At 44.8% G+C, this 17,551-nt stretch overlaps 1 protein-coding gene and 1 non-coding gene across 16 annotated transcripts in view; one reads left to right on the top strand and one right to left on the bottom strand.

Annotated features, from left to right (window-relative positions):
- The window catches only part of RBFOX2 (RNA binding fox-1 homolog 2), a 270,086-nt gene that overhangs the window by 236,192 nt on the left and 16,343 nt on the right, over positions 1-17,551 (bottom strand). The window lies entirely within an intron of this gene.
- On the top strand, positions 13,203-13,321 carry LOC126008236 (5S ribosomal RNA). The gene has a single exon (XR_007495577.1). It is a non-coding gene; the product is annotated as a 5S ribosomal RNA (ribosomal RNA).

The following is a 17,551-nucleotide window of genomic DNA, read 5'->3' as shown; positions in this document are numbered from 1 at the left end:
ATGCTCTAGATTGACCTGTGGCACCATATCTGATCACCCCCCAGCACCCTAGACACCCCCAAGCCCCACCAAGGTAGTCTGGGTCATTCTTGGCTCTGCAGGGAATGGACAACTTGTAACCTCAGGGCCTTGCACTCAACTGCTGACCCAGTTGGCCAAGAATTGCCAAGCGGACACGCTCAAAAACACTAAAAGGAACATTTGGCTCCCACCACAAACCCTGTCCAGCTAATACAGCTGTCTCCTCTCCCCATAGCTGAATCTGTAATTATAGGAGGTAGACGAAACACAGACCTTCAGGAGAAAGGCAGTAACCTTGCCCAGAAACCCCACTTCAAGACGCCCAGTCGGCCCTTCCTCTTTGGCCTTCCCTGAGAGGCCAGATTGTAAGCAGTATGGAAAAAAAATGCCAATCGTGTGAGTCACTGTAGCCATCCCCAGGGAGTCAGGCCCCAACCAGAGCACAGCTGGAAACAGCTGTTGTGAAACCAAGTGCCACTGAGAGGGAAAAAGGAAAAAATAAAAGGGGGTGAAGTCAGAGTTTATTACACAGGATCCTATTCTGGCCTCAGAAAAGCTGGTTTTTATTTTGTCTCCCAAGTAAAAAATTTCTTCTGGTTTTGAGGTCTGGTTTTTCTTTTTTCCCCCAAATCCCTATGCTGCTGTCTGCAATGACTGGGGGCTGTATGGACACGTACATAGTTGGCTGTGCAGCTCACAGGGGGCTGCATGCCTAAGGTGCTCTGCTCACTCAGTGTTCCAGAGATCAGCTTCCTCTCCGCCGCAGTGCCTTGGGTGCACAACTTGTGCCTGCAAGGTCGGCCTTCTCTGATGAGGTGGGCCCCAGGCTTTCTCCTGCTTCTTAGGAGTTGATTCATCTCCTAATTGGAGAGTGTACTGGGCAGAAAGAAAGCAGCTAGCCCCAGTTTGAGTCTATACCATATGGCTCTTGAGCACTGCTTCTGGGAATAATACTTGAGCATAGAGCCAAGAAGAACCTTCAGAGTCACTGGGTGTGGACCATCGCCACAATCCCTAACCTCCCCCCCAAACAGATTCTTCTAAGGAATAAAGCTGAGTCCCCACTGAAGAGTCCCAGAGGGGCTGACGGGAGCTGAGCAGGCTGTGGTCAATTTTGCATGAAGGAGACCAGGTTCAATCCCCAGTACTGCATGACCACCACCACCCCCAAACCACAGGGAGTGAACCCAAGCATGGAGCATGGATCAACTCCTGAACACCACTGGGTGTGGCCCCAAAAATAAAAATAAAAAGCTCCACGACAGATAAACACCTAATGTTCACCATGCCTCTCTCCCCCAGCCCAATAATGGGCTTAAAATTTTAAAAATAGTCCATCAGATGGGGAAAATATTAAAAGCAGCTAAAACCAGATACCTTTGATCTGAGCACCCCTGAGAAGGTGCTGGATCCATACTTTGTACATAGAAGCCCTGGATTCAATCCCTGGTTCTGATCAGCTAGCTGCATGGTCCTGAGAACTTTCAAGCTGCAGTAGCCTAAGGTGTGGCTTCCCAACCACAAAAGGGGAAAAAAAAGAAAGCTACCAGGAACACAGGCCCAGAGGAATAGCACAGAGGAGGGCATTTGCCTTGCACACAGCTGACCCAGGTTCGATCCTCTGCATCACATATGGTGTCCCCATCCCACACCCCAAGTCTGCCAGGAGTGATTTCTGAGTGCAGAGCCAGGAACAACAAAGGATACAGAAATCCAGCACAAATAGCCCTCAGATTAGAGAGATTCTATTCTCCTTCCTTCTGTGATAATCACATTGTAAACTCTGTTCATTAAGGGAAAAGGAAGATGTTTCTAAAGGGACCACCTCTGCACCACTGGAAGACAACCAACCTCTGGGTTCTAATCCCTTTCCTCTGCCCAAAGGATATAGCACTTCACATAGTCCTCTGAGGTCCTGAAGTACTGGGTGGGTGGGGGCAACTAACTCCTATCCAGACACTGTTGTAATAGAACCATGGAACCCCAGAGGTACATCTCAGAGATTTGGCAATCTCTTAAATATGGGTAAAAGAATATGAATTTAGTGGCACAAAATTGTTATGGTTTACTGGGTTGTAGTAACGACTCCTAGGGAACTGGTCCAGCATTCATTCTCTTCTACCCATCAGAATACCCAGGCAATCCTTGGCTTTTCAAACTAACTCCCCTGCCTGCAGCTCAAATGGTTTTGATAAGCAGCACTTCTTGGTGGTCCGTCTTGGATCCTTGACAGTTATTTCAGACATCCCCATGGCAGAAACAAAGCAGCCCATGGCCTTCAACTTTACAAAAGCATCCCCAAATTTGAAAGAACCACCTCCGTGGGGGGCAGAATGATAGTACAGCCTTGTATGTGGCTGACCCAGGTTCGATCCCCAGCATCCCATTTGGTCCCCAATCACCGGCAGGAGTGATTCCTGAACACAAAGCCAGGAATAAGCCCTGTCCACAACCAGATAAGGCCCAAAACAAAAGAAAAAAAGGCTTATGGAGATTTTTGTCAAGTCCTAAAAAGCCCCTCCAGGCTTCCAGTCAGCTCCTGCCAAGGATAACAGTATTCCTGAAAGTTGAGACAAAAAATTCAAAATACCTCTCCAGTTCCCCTGCCTCTAAATGCTGCCTCATTTCAGAGACAGAGTTTCAGTACTCTCTCCACAACTATTTTTAAGCATTTACCAGTTCACATCACCCACAGTCCCTCTTGCCCTGATTCCCACAGCAGCCACTGTCCTGTAAACTGTGGGATGAGTGGAGATGGGGAGGACGAAGAGCCATGTCCTCAGCAGCTCCAGCCCACGGGAAAGCTCCCCGTGGCTTCCCAGGTCTAAGATCAAAATACTTTGTGCCAGTTTTGCTCTAAAAGGATGCAAAAGTCCTAAAAATGTTTTCAGTCGTCATAGCAGCCTAGATCTCTATTTCTTTCCCACTTTCATGATGTACCAAAACAGGTACAAAGCCGTACTGAGCAGTCTTCTCAACCACTAGGCAAAGGGGTATGGATGGCCCTTTACTAACTTTTACATCACCTTTTGAGTCTTTCTTCCATTTTGGCTGAGTTTTTGCATATTTGCCCAACTAAAAAGAAATTCCTGTCCATATTGATTCAAAAAAGAGAAACTCAAATATCCTTGTCTTCTTGGAGTTTTATTTTACACAAAAATGAACCATCAGGATGATCAAGTATGAGAAGAGTGCCTCAAAGTCCTCACGAACTGTTGGGAAGATCCCTATTTAAAAAAGAAGTAAGTGTGACCAATTAAGGTTATTTTATTTTTGGCTTTTGGGTTGCTCTGGTTCTGACCAGGGGAATCATATAAGGTGCAGGGAATCACACCAGGTCGCTGCCTGAAAGGCAAGCACCCTACCCGCTTGTACTAACCATTCGAGTCCCAAGGGGTACTTTAAAGGGATTTGACACCTAAGAACTTTGGTTTACTGGGTAAGTACTACTTTCCTATTTTCCTTTAGTAGACAGGGAAACATGAAAAAAGTTCAATATCTTTTGGTTCCAGATATTTCAAAGAAGACATGTGTCTATCCAACAAAAGACTAGATTCTTTGAAGGTATAATTAGATGGAGAATTTCTGACTTAGATATGCACAAAATGAAGATGTCAGTTTGTCAGGTACAATTTGAAAGATAATATATAGAGAAATGACTGTTGAGCTGGAGTGATGTGCTTTGTTTGCAGGAGGCTCAGTTTCATCCCTACTCCAAGCACTGAGCAGGAAGTAGCCCCTAAGCACTACCAGGAGCCCTCCCTCAAAAAAATACAAAAAGGAAAAAAGAAGTGACTCACTTTATAAGTTTAGTACACTAGAGCCGGAAATTCATGCATACTAGACTTAAAAATAAAATGTTAGAACTGGCAGTGCAGGGAGACGGCTCCAGGCCAAAATTGTATGGTTTGATATGGGAGCGTGGGTTCCAGCTTCAGCAATACAAAGTTCCCTAAGCACGGCTGGGGAGTAACCTCTGAGCACCACCACCAAGTTTGACAAACAAACAAGAAAATACAAAACAAAAATTCAGAGCTGAAATAACTGCTAGACAATAAATATTAATAACAAATCTAAGATACACTTATATTCAAAGTACTTGGCTTTAAATAAAAGGAGCACAAGAAAAACTCCAAAGCTTTAACTTTTGCATCTTAGGATTTGTGGTAATTCACAACCTTTTTTTGGTCTTTCGGGCCACACCCATTTGATGCTCACGGGTTACTCCTGGCTAAGGGCTCAGAAATTGCCCCTGGCTTGGGGGGACCATATGGGACACCGGGGGATCAAACTGTGGTCGCAATCTTTCCTTGGCTAGTGCTTGCAAGGTAGACACCTTACCTCTAGCGCCACCTCGCTGACCCCAATTCACAACCTTTAATTAAATTCACAACTAAAAAACAAAAATCTGTATTAAACCTAACTAAAACAAACTAAACTAAATAATAATAAACTAAAATAAAAAGAAGGAAGGAAAGAAAGCAAAAGATGGAAGAAAGAGACAAAGGGAGGAAGGGAAGCAAAAGGACAAAGGTACTGAAATGTTCTGACTCCTGTAATATGAAAGTACATGGTATATTGAAGGGAATGAGAGAGGAGAGAGAGAGAGAGAGAGAGAGAGAGAGAGAGAGAGAGAGAGAGAGAGAGAGAGAGAGAGAGGTAGGTTCTGGACTCTACTCTCAGTCATGGTGAGAGAGAGAGAGAGAGAGAGAGAGAGAGAGAGAGAGAGAGAGAGAGAGATAGGTTCTGGACTCTACTCTCAGTCATGGTTTTTCCTTTGTCTAACTTCCTCCCAAATCTGCCTTCTAGTCTTAGGGAAGACTAGAACATAAAAGCAAACCCTATCTAAGACAAACAAGAAAATCTCTGCCTGAACTCTCTTTCCAATGCTACAGATAATCAATCCCATCTAGCCCTCCCATTCGGGAAACTGAAGTTCTCCAAGTACATCCTTTGCCCAATGTCACGAAAGAGCGGGCAGAATGGAAACTAAAATCTGGGTTTTACTACAAAAGTACTCAAAGAAAACACAGAAAGTTATTTTTAAATTTCGGAGTGCAGAAGAGCTTTCTCGGAAAGAAACAAGATCCAAAAATTTAAAAATAAATAGCTCATAAAATTTGCATGAAAATGTCTATGTCCAGCCTCAACACACACACACCAAATTAAAAAAGCAAATAACAACCAAAACACACAGACACACAACACACAGCCCAAATTCAAAAGGCAAATAACAACCAAAATCAAGCAAACATGCATGGGCTAATTTCCTTAATTTATATAAATAATTCTTAATTTAAAAAAAGTCTTTCAAAAAATAAAATAAAGTCTTTCAACCTTAAATTCACAACAAAGATTGCAAACTATTTTAGCCACCAAAAAAAATCCTGCAGATGGGCCAGAGTGCTAGCACAGTGGGCAAAGCGTTTGCCTTGGCACAGCCAACTCGGGTTCGATCCCAGGCATCCCATATGGTCCCCCAAGCCCAGCAGGAATGCACACAGGAAGCCCAGCCGGGTCCAATCCCTGACACCACATACTCCTCTAGACATCTCCAGAAGCAGTCCCCAAACTCTGAGACAGGAGAAGTCTCTGAGCAACAAGTGTTGAGACCCGAAAACAACAACAAAAAGTCATCCAAGTTGCTCTGTTCATAGAAGCAAAGGCTGGAAACGTTCATCAACAACGGTAGGGCATTTGCCTTGCAAGCAGCTGACCCAGGACTTACTCGGGTTCGATTCCCAGCATCCCATATGGTCCCCCCACTCCAAGCCTGCCAGGGGCAATTTCTGAGGGCAGAGCCAGGAGTAACCCCTGAGTACCCCTGGGTGTAGCAACCCCCCAAAAATGACTAAACCAGACAAAGAGAGCTCAAAACGCTGAGTGTATGCTTTGCATGTGAGAGGCCGAGTTCAAGTCCCAGGATCCCCCACAAATACCACCAGGAACAATCGCTGAACTGAGCACAGGACCATGAGCAGCCCTTAAGTATGGCCAGTGAAGCTCCAAAATGAAATCAATGGAAAAACTACCAGGAAATACCGTGAGGTTCTTTCAAAAGAAATGAGACTGATCTCCATACCACTGAAACAAAATACTATCCAGGTATTTGTTCTGCAAAACCCCTATGAAGAGATTTAAGCATATAAAAAGAGCCGTACAAGTTGCCATACAGAATTTCTTCTGATGTCTCTCGCATCACCTCTCCAAAAGCAACCCGAGGACTCTTTCTGTTTTTTAAACAGCCCCTCCCCGTTGCTAGGCCCGCAGTACACCTTTCCAGGACTCATATCCTGCTGCCTCCCTCAGAACTGTGGAATGCCATACGGTGAAGCTCTCCTTCCTCTGCCTTCGGCCAGCTGACCAATAGGGCCCTGTCCCTTTTCTAAAACCTCTACAACTCATGAGGGTTTCCTCACTATCCCTAAGTATTCTATCACTATGCCCTTACCAGTAACTCATTTTTGCCACAAACGCATTTCCTTCACAGCCTTCCAAAACCTGCAAGGCCATACTAGGAGTTGAGATTCTTACCGCTCCCTCACATTCTCCCTTTCCCTCAATCAATTCCATTAATCGATGCAGCAAACATGTCCTGGCCACAACTTCTCGTGCACCGTATTACGAGTCAAAAGAGAGAAACCCAACACCGGCTTCTGTTTTGAGAAGCTGACAGCCTAGGACAAGGGTTTATAAGTAAACCTCTCGGCATAGCACAGGGAGAGGGAAAGGCACTCAGTGTCGGGAAGACTAACTCTCAACAACAGTTTCACAAACCACAGTGAAAAGCTCTGAGTGCCTCAGAAGAAACAGACTGGGGTGGTATTAAAATGGTTTTGGTGGGGCCAAAACAAGAGTACAGCAGGAAGGCCAATTGCCTTTGCATGCCTCCATTCCGGGTTCCATTCTCAGCACGCCAGGAATCAATAAGGGGTCATTTCCTCTGCTTACAGTCATCCGGTCCCTGAGGCCACCAAAAGTGATCCCTGAGCACAGAGCCAAGAGTAAGCCTGGAACACAACCAGGTGTGGCCTCACCCAAAAAAAAAAAAAAAAACTAAGTAAATAAAAGAGGTGCCTTTGGTGAGAAATTTACATGCTTAAATTTGATAATAGAGCTTGTTTGTTATAATACACCTGCATATTAAGAATTTAAACGTTTAAAGGAAGTCTAACAAAACTTTACAGACTAGTATGGCACCTGGGACCTAAGTGATGTTCCATACATCAAAACCAATGAAAGGAGGAAAGACAATCATAATCTATTCCAGACTAAACCAATGTTCTAAGCCCTTAGAATCTAAGGTTAATTCAGTTTCTCAGCCTCAGCACTCCTGACATTTCGGTTAGACAATTCTTCCACTGTTAAGAAGTCTATTCTAATCAATTTAGGACTGTAAGCAGCATCTCTGGCCTCACAGTTGTGACTATCAAAAAGCGAGTACAGGATCAGATCAATACTATAGTATGGCCCTTGCCTTGCACACGGTCAACCCAGGCTTGATTCCAAACACCCCAAGCCTGCCAGGAGCGATCCCTGAGTACTGAGCCAGGAGTAAGCCCAGAGCACTGCCAGGTGTGGTGTCCCTTAGAAAAAAGAAGAAATAAAAGGGGCCTGAACGATAATATAGTGGAGTGGGTAAGACTTTTGCCTAGGCAAATGTGGTCAACCCAAGTTCTTATCTCCAGCATCCTATATATCCCAAGCCTGATAGAATAATTTCTGGGAAGGGAAGGGATAGAATGGGAGGGGACAGAGCGGGACCAGAGCAGTGGTAGGACGTTCAAGACGGCTTCAAGCAGCTGACCCCAGGATGGACTTTGGTTTTGAATCCCCCTGCATCCCATATGAATCCCCTAAGCCAGGACCTGATTTCTGAGCCAGGAGTAACCCCGAGCGTCACCAGGTGTGGCCCCCCCCCAAAAAAAAAATTAAAATCAAAAAGAAAGAAACAAAAGAAACCATAAGGGTGTAAAAAGGGCATAAAGAGATTAAGGACAGGAACAGGAAAATAAGAGGAACTACCTACAATCCAAGTAGCAATCTTTTTACCCTATTTCCTTATGAATCTATCAAGCTAGAACAGAACCTACATCTAAAATTTATCTTCTCATAGTCACATCCCTGCCAGCAAACGAACCATTCCTTTCTTTTCTGAATGAAGAGGGGAACACCTATGACATGAGCCAGCTCTCCTTTCCCTCTCATTACCCCTATTCCATTGGGCACTTCACAAATACAGGTTGCATTTAGAAATACATCCTGGTTTAATATTGGCTGTTTTATGAGAGCCTTATGGCGAGAGGAGGCTCTAAACCTCACTCTAATTCGAGGTGCCCTTCTTCAATACTAAGCAACCTTAAAGAAAGTCAACAGAACTCTCCCGTTTCTCAAGGTTACCACTCACAACCAACGGTGCCTATTACTGCTGCGGAGGCCTACTGGCTAATTGCCAAAGCATAGAGAGGATATAAAATTAAGGTACGAAACACCAACTCCAATGGCAATTCATCATTCACCCTGCTGCCTTTGAAAAGAGCTGCCCATGACTGTGAGTGCTTCTTTTAGATAAAGAAACAAACTTCCTAACTGAGTCACCATGAGATACACAGGTTACAAAGTTCTTTCATGATGGAGTTTTCAGTCGTACAGTGTACAAAAACCCATCCCCTTCACTAGTGCACATTTCCCACCACAGATATCCAGCTTCCCCCACCCCAACCTCGCCGTTGCCTCTGGATCAGTCCCTCTCCCTCTCCATCTCCCTCCCTCCCTTTCTGAAAACTTTCTCCTTTTAGCCACTGGTGGTTTGCAATATGTTACTGAAGGGCGTCTTGCATATGGGAGCACTTCTGCGTCCCACAGTGCAGAGGGAAAACAAGACAGAAGCACCCTAACCAGGACTGCAACAACAACTAGGGCATTTCAGATATTGGAGACCTGGCTCCTTGCAGAGAATGACGAAACTTCTGGGAGCAAATTGACTGGGCAACAGGAGCCCAGGACTTTTAAGTAATTCATTAGCACAGACAACTGTCTATCCATCCCCTTTAGGCTGCAATGTCCCATTTTTCAATTCACCCTCCTAATGCCTTTCACAGCTCCAAGTTTACAATAAGAAGGAAAAAGGCAGGGGCCGGAGAGATAGCATGGAGGTAGTGTTTGCCTTGCATGCATAACGATGGTGGTTCAAATCCCAGCATCCCCATATGGTCCCCCAAGCTGCGCCAGGGAGCGATTTTTTGAGCGTAGAGCCAGGAGGAACCCCCTGAGCGCTGCCGGGTGTGACCCAAAAACCAAAAATTAATTAATTAATTAAAAAAGAAGGTAAAGGCAGTACACCCCCCCAAAACATGGTCAAAGGAAGGATAACTAATATCAACACCAATGCCAACACCAGCACCAGGGCACACAATCCACAGGGCCCTGCTGCAGAGAAGGCAGGCAGGACACTCCGCACCCGCCTGTCTCTCGAGGTAATTGTGGAGAAACAATAAGTTTAGCAAACAGAGCCATCATTTCTCAAAATATGTTCGAAGCTTTTTCCCTTGACCTTTAGCTTATGGGAGCTTTGAACAGTAATCTTAAAAGCATTTCTAGTCAGCCTTTTATGGTCACTTGGGAGAGAAAATTATTTTTAGCCGAAAAAGTTTATTTCAACCCTTCTCTCATAACTCAGAATTATCTGACCAGGTTTGGTGCACATTCCAGAATAATTCGTCTTTGAGTGCCTTCAAAGAACAAACCCTTTCGAGTTCAAAGGAGGGACTTTCTCCTTCAGAGGAATGCCACAACCAAAATATACTGCTAGGCTGGAAACATGGAAACCAGAACTTACTTGCCTACCTGCCACCTACCTACACTAGCATACCAGGAAAATTAAGCACTTAAAACATTCATGAAATTTTTCAAAAAGCCTCTGGTGGCCAAAACATAGTCGTGAGAGCATGTAGTGCCACAAAGAGCAAAAGGCATGCCTGCCTGTAGAGCAGAAAATGCTTCACATAAATTTAACTATAACAAAATGAACCATAAGGTTCAAATTATTTCTCTGCAGCACTCATACTGTTTCCCAAAAAAGATGGTGGAGGGGAAAACGTCTGCTAGAGGTCAGCTGAGAAAAGAAAGGAGAATAAAAGCACTTCAGCTAGAAGGCAGTACAATTTTATAGCGAGCATAATCAAATGCAGATTTGCTTGGTTTTTTCCAACTTTTTTTTTAAAGGAATAGACAATGTTACTGCTCTACCTACTAACAGCATCAGCCACTGGGCTACAAGAAGAGTGGAAGCGACAGCAAGGGAAAGGCAGGGAGAAGGAAGCACTAAAGAAAGGGTCCGACGCTATGGAAAAATCACCCCAGTTCTGATGCCAGCCGCACAGTCCCACTGGCACTCCCTCTCCTGGCCCGCCCTCCCTCCCTTTGCTCAAGAACTCAGTACTCAGCTGTAGCTCCTTCAGAGTGCCTGGTCCCCACAGCTCCCCGGCTGGCTGAGAGCCCCTCCAGTGTGATGCCCTCATAGAAAAACTACTCAGCGCCCAGGAAGGGGACTCAGGGCTCAAGATCAGGACAGGAGTGCAGTCTCCAAAATTGGATATTTATTTATTCCCTCCCTCCCTCCCTCCCTCCCCCCCCCTCTCTCTCAGCACCACACGTAGAGCCACAGTGGAGGACCCCAAGCACTGCCAGGGCACAGCAATGCCACATAATGCCACATCTACATGAACATTAAACCATTAAACCAGCCATTCCAGTGGGCCAAGTATCCCTGGAAGTGGTCCCAGTTCAGCACAACTTGGGTGGCCATTTCTCACCCCACAAAATACTACACCAAACACTATACCCATTCCTATCTAGGTAGAGACACTCCTCTATCTACCAGTTCATTCCAGATCCTGGAATGAACGAAACCATTCATTCATAGCATGCCAGTGTGAAAAAAAATCCAAGTCATCCACAATGTCTCTCTAGAAAGAAAGCAATTCTTAAGAAAGCCAGATGCATAGGCCAGCGGTCACGACGTGACTCTCCTCAGCTTGACTCGCTTTTAGGATGCTCTCTGTCACTGCACCGTTAAATGAGTTGTCTCACATCTATATTTAACAGTAATAATTTCTAGGCATTACTTCCCTTTCAATCATTTCTGCACTGGCCCACCTCTTCACACCAGCATTTTCATTAAGTCAGAGGTTTTAACCCTACAGAATAGAACAAAATCAATAGAAGACCCAATCAATAATAAATATAAATCCTGAAAATAAAATATCTGTGAATAAACAATGTTAGAGATTAAAATGACCATGTATGTGCTGAAGGCAACGGGGAAGGCATTTGCCTCACACAGGGCCAACCTGGGTTTCAATCCCCAACACCCCACATGGTCTCTCCAGACTGCCAAGTGCAGAGCCATGGATAACCCCAAAGCACCACCAGGTCTGGCCAAAATAAATAAATAATTTAACTTATCATTTTATCTAATTTAATTAAAATGACCATGTGCCACCACTGTCACTACTTTTTCTTTACAGTAAATAGAACTGGTGGGAATAGAAGAGATAGTACAGCAAATAGAGCACTTGCCTTGCATGCAGCCAACCTTGGTTCAATTCCCAGCACCCTGGGGATGCCGGGGATCAAACCCCAGTGCCCTACCACTGCCAGGAGTGATCCCTGAATGCAGAACCAGAAGTACACCCTGTGCACAACTGCACATTGTACCCTAAAACCTAATTAATTAAACAATCAAACAGAAATGGCACACTTTGGCTTCAAGACTGATTTTCCTTGTATCAACAGGATACACATACGGAGGCCAAGCACTCTAAACACTGCAAGACATCTCTGGTCCAATTATATTTTCAGGGGGGGCGGGGGAGAGATGCCTAAGAAGGGCGAGAAACTTGGGCCACACCTGGCTGTGCTCAGGGCTGTGTTCAGGTGACCATATGTGGCACTAGAGATCCAAGCTGCACTACCCACAGGCAAGGCAATCACCTCCCCACTGTACCAGCTCTCCAGCTTCAAACAATCTGTTTCACAGGAGTTGCATTATACTTTATATCTAGTTCACAGACATCGTGTCAAAGGCAGCTGTGTGATGCTTCCAACCTTTTGCTATCGCAAAGAGTGCTCCGATTTTTATTCTTACAGAGAGAGGAGAAATCCCGGGTACTGAAATGTGATGGGAACTTCCAGATCATGTATATCTTACATTCTAACTGGTATGACCAAACACCTTTCCCCTGCATTCTGAGTACTTATTTCTCTACCCACACCCTTACCAATCCACTGTGATATCAATAGGTTTTATACGCCTTTAACTCTTGTCACTCCAGGGTCTAGCATGTCACAAGTAGTGAAATGAATGAGTAACCAAGCAAACGGATATTGAGTAGTAAAAGTACTACTTGAATGAGAGTGATGAAAATATGAGCAAGTTTTATCTTTTACCCAGGGAGGGAGAGAGAAGGAAGGACAAACAGATGATTCCGACCAAAATGGTTTCTCCTATGGCTGAAGTGATAGCACAGCAGGTAGGACATTTGCCTTGCACACGGCCAACCAGAGTTCAATCCCCAGCATCCCATATGGCCCACAAAGCCTGCCAGAAGTAATTTCTGAATACAGAGTCAGGAGTAATTCCTGAGTGTTGGCAGGTGTAGCATGCAAAAAGAAAAAGAGATGGTCTCACGTTCAGGTTTCACACTCACAAGCAAATAGCTATTTAAGGACGAAATGCATGTCCTTATAGTAAGGCTGAGAGCCTAGCTTCCAGTAAACCAGAAATGGAGGTGCTCCTAGCTGCTAAGACAGCACAGTCCACCTCCAAAACCAAGATGGTCACCTCCTCCCTACACACACAGCTGCCCTATCTGGAGCTATCCATAAGCACTAAAGCTTGATCAATGCTTCAGCCTTCTAGGAGAGAAAGAATGAGATTATGCACATTGTACAGCAAGAAAACACATGCACAGAATTAAGGAACTTGCCCAAAGGGCACCAAATAAAAATGTTTTCTTTATGTGATGTTAGAACTGGTCCCTCCACGATTTTAGTACAGTGGGATAACTGCTCCGATATATGCAGAGTATTTGGGGGGGGGGGGTGGTCTTTTGGAACCACACCAGCAGTGCTCAGGGGTTACCTCCTGGCTCTGTCTGCTGCACTCAGAAATCACTCCAGTCTACGGCCATGTCACCCTGAATGCGCCCGATCTCGTCTGATCTCGGAAGCTAAGCAGAGTCGGGCCTGGTTAGTACTTGGATGGGAGATCGCCTGGGAATACCAGGTGCTGTAGGCTTAAAAAAAGAAAGAAAAAAAAAATCACTCCTGGCAGTCTCAGACAACCATCTGGGATGCCGGGGATCAAACCCAGGTTGGTCGAGTGCAAGGCAAATGCTCTACCTGCTGGACTATCACTCTGGCCCCTGCACACTATATTAAATTGACCCATGGGCACACCCAGTTTCCCACTGCAAGAACAAAAAAGTCTTGGTCATCACTGTACTTATAACCCCCAGATTCAAAACATTTTTCAGCTGGGGTTTCAACGCAGTGTTGGAGTAAGAAAACACAGTTTCTGTTCCTAAGTTTTGCCCCATGTAGTTTGCTACTGATGATTCACATGGCAGAGCTGCCCCAGTGTGCCACCATTTCCCGAGATGCCTGACTTGTCCCCTTAGGCAAGATCTGCTTCTGAAACAGTAGCTTCTCCAAAGATGCTGGTAGGACCTCATGAGGGGGCATTCCTGATGTCTTGAAAATGATACACATTCATAGGGCCATTCCTACGGGGCAGGGGCGATGGCCCCACAGCTCCCTAACCCCCTGCAGCCACTAGCCAGGATCTGTGGCTCTTATCAGAAACACAGAGGTAACCTGATCCACCGGCCAACCTATCTCTCAACTGCTAAGACTTGAGCTTTCAACGATCAGGTTGCACAAATGCCTGGAAACCCAACACCGGGTGTGAAGGAAGAAGCAGTGGGGGAGAACAAGACAGCATCTGGTGCCCAGCAGCTTCTATTCACTGCTCAGGGGCATAGAGACCCCCAGCAGGGCTAATTCACTCACTGGAAGCCCAGGGACCATAAAGATTGTATGGTGAGATTAACACCACGGCGTGGTGGAGGGTGGAACTGGGCTGTAGCCTAGCTTCTCAAGCTCTGGGCCTGAACCCCATCACGTAACTTTTAAAAACGTGTTTTAACATATTTGATTTGTACGCCTCCTTTATTGACATATCAATCTGGAGATGAGTAAAAAAATTTCTCAGGTAAAACCTGCAGAGAAAAGTACAGTGGTAAGGCACTTGCCTTCCAGGCGGCTGACCTGGTTTTGATCTTTCGCAACCTGTATGGTCTCCAGGAGTGGTCCCTGAGTGTAGTCAGAAGTAAGCTCTGAGCACTACAAAGTGTGGCCCAAAAATCCAAAGAAGGTGGGAGTAGAGAGTGGAAAACCATTCATCCTGATCAAGCACATGAGACTAACAAAGGCTCATTCTCGGAATGTTGCCTCCATCTCTGTAATAATATGCTTGAGGAGCAAAGGTCCACTGTGTAAGTCAACTCTAAAACGTGCACAATTTTATGTCCTATCTTCATGTGCAGAAGTCTGTCAAATTAACTCAGCTAGGATATCAAGTCGAAGCTTAAAATCTGTAATTCTGGGGCCGGAGAGATAGCATGGAGGTAAGGTGTTTGCCTTTCATGCAGAAGGACGGTTGTTGGAATCCCGGCATCCCGTATGGTCCCCCGAGAGTGCCAGGAGCGATTTCTGAGCGTAGAGCCAGGAGGAATCCCTGAGCACTGTCGGGTGTGACCCAAAAACCAAAAAAAAAAAAAATCTATAATTCTGCATCTGAATCAGAAGCCCTTTGTTTAACCATATCTACTTACTTCCTGTTAAATCTGAATCTTATAGTAGCCAGACCCCCCAAGGAAGAAGAGTGTTTATTCTGTTTTTGCAAACATAAGGGTCTACGTGAAACAGCAGTCATGGCTGCCAAAACGCAAACACCTATGTAGAACTTCAGGCTCCAGGGTTCAGTGAATTATGTTGAACCATGCAAGTAAAGTCAGATTTGATCTGCCACTGAGGTTACTTGTTACATACGAGTTTGCAGAGACAGACTGATCTGCATTCTAGGGAAATGCTACCTTTGGAGGTGGTTTCTCAGGGAATACAGGCCTGAGTCCAAGCACCACATAAAAACTGTAGGATATGGAATGGTCAGTGAGTGTGAAGTGCAATGTCAGTCACCATGCTGTAAACCTAAAGGTGATTACAAAAAAATGCAACAAAAATTATTAAGGATGGACCAGAGCGATAGCACAGCAGTAGCATGTTTGCCTTGCATGAAAAAGGTCGGTGGTTCGAATCCCGGCATCCCATATGGTCCCCCGAGCCTGCCAGGAGCGATTTCTGAGCACTGAGTCAAGAGCAACCCCTGAGTACTGCCGGGTGGGGCCCAAAAACAAAACAAACAAAAAAAATTAAGGATGGAGGCTGAGGCAATAGCACAGTAGGTAGGGCATTTGCCTTGCATAGGGCTGACCCTGGTTCGATCCCCAGCATCCCATATGTTCCCCGGAGCAGGCCAGGAGTGATTTCTAAGCACAGAGCCAGGAGTAATCCCTGAGCACCATCGGGTATGGTCTAAAAGCCAAAAAAAAAAAAAAAAAAAATACACATACACACACACACACATATGTGGATGTGTCTATGTATTAAGGAGACCTCTAAAAGTTGACTTATGAAGAATGGCTTGTTTATTTTACCCCTGACAGAGTTCTTATATTGTTAGCCTTGAGTCAGGGATACAGAGGTCAAGAGTTTGCTTCTGCCTTTAAAGAACTCAAAAAGCACTGAAGTAAGACTGGGTAATAATAAGAAAATGGCAGTTATATAGTGAAAGCCTACTATGTGTTAGGCTCTGAATAAAAGCACGATGCCTACCTCTCTTCATTTTCTAATAATCCTATTGGACACAACACCAGAGAATCAGCTAAGGCTTCCAAAGGTCATCAGATCACTCAGTAGTGGGGCAGAAGTAATAAGGTGCTTGCCTTACACACAGCCAACTTGGGAGTAATTCCTGAGTGCAGAGCCATGAGTTAGTTATCCCTGAGCGTCACTAGATATGGCCACACACAAAAAAAAAGAAAAAGAAAAACCACAGTATTGAAGAGGAAAATCTGGAACCGGAATCCAGGTCTATTAGTCCACAATGTCACTAGTTCTATTTTTAATAATCTTGAAAAGTTTTTTCCCACTAAGCAAGACAGATCCAAAAACAACACAGAGGTCAGAGACTGATTAGAAACTGGAGAACGTTTGTGTAAGGGGTGTTTTTAGTTTTGTTTTGTTTTGTTTGGAGGATGGTCACACCCAGGTGTGCTCAGGGCTTGAGTTTAAGCCTGACTCGACAAACAGATTCCCTCCTGCCAGTACAGGGGGGATTACCCAGAAATGGTTTGGTTGGTTACATGCAACGCCAAGGTACTCTACCCACTATACTATTGCTCCATCATCCTGGAGCATATGTTTTGTGTGTGAAAAGAAGATCAAGTGTGATGCCCTACACTGAATGCCCCACACTCGATCCCGAAACACCCCCAAGAGTGAATGATCCTCAGCATTGAACCAGTAGTAGCCCCAGGGCACTCTGTTAGGTATGACCCAAAAGTCAAACAAACCAAAAAACAACAGCACAGAAATCTCTCATAAAACCACTAATAGAAACACTTTAAAATACATATACTTGAAAAAGTAACATCTAAATGGCCAAAAAGATAAACTTAAGGGTAGGCCATTTGCCCTGAATGCCACTGACTCAAATTCAATCCCCAGCAACCCAGATAATCCCCAACCACACGGGGAGTGGCCTCAGAGCACAGCTGACTATGGCCCAGAAACAAAAAAAAAAAATTTTTTTTGGTTTTTCTTTTGGGGGGGTCACATCCAGCAGCGCTCAGGGGTTACTCCTGGGTCTATGCTCAGAAATCGCTCCTGGTAAGCTCAGAGGACCATATGGGATGCCGGAAATCAAACCGGGTTCATTCCAGGTCAGCCGCATGTAAGGCAAATGCCTTACCACTGTGCTATCTCTCCAACCACAAATAATTTTTTCAAATATTTTTAATTTAAATAAAAGTAACATCTGAGTGAATAAAAATGATGCCAAGTAACCTCACTTTATATAAAAAAAATAAAAGGGGAAGAATAACAAAAGAAACTAACAATGATGGTTATTTGTTAAGTGATAGGAAAGAACGAATGGAAAACAGGGATTGAAAGGGAGACGTGTCACTAAACAGATTTTTTGTTAGAGTCACAACATTTGCTTATGAAAAAGTAGAATGAAATGTTAAAAAAAAAAAAAGTAAATTCTTGGGACCAGAGCGATAGCACAGTGGTAAGGTGTTTGCCTTGCACGTCACTAACACAGGACGGACAGCTGTTAGAATCCTGGCATCCCATATGGTCCCCGAGCCTGTTAGGGGTGATTTCTGAGCACAGAGCCAAGGAG

This window comes from Suncus etruscus, chromosome 4, assembly GCF_024139225.1.
Source record: "Suncus etruscus isolate mSunEtr1 chromosome 4, mSunEtr1.pri.cur, whole genome shotgun sequence".
In the NCBI taxonomy this organism is placed as follows: domain Eukaryota; kingdom Metazoa; phylum Chordata; class Mammalia; order Eulipotyphla; family Soricidae; genus Suncus; species Suncus etruscus.
Note: the sequence above shows the minus strand (reverse complement) of the source record. Positions and strands in the feature narration are given on the sequence as shown.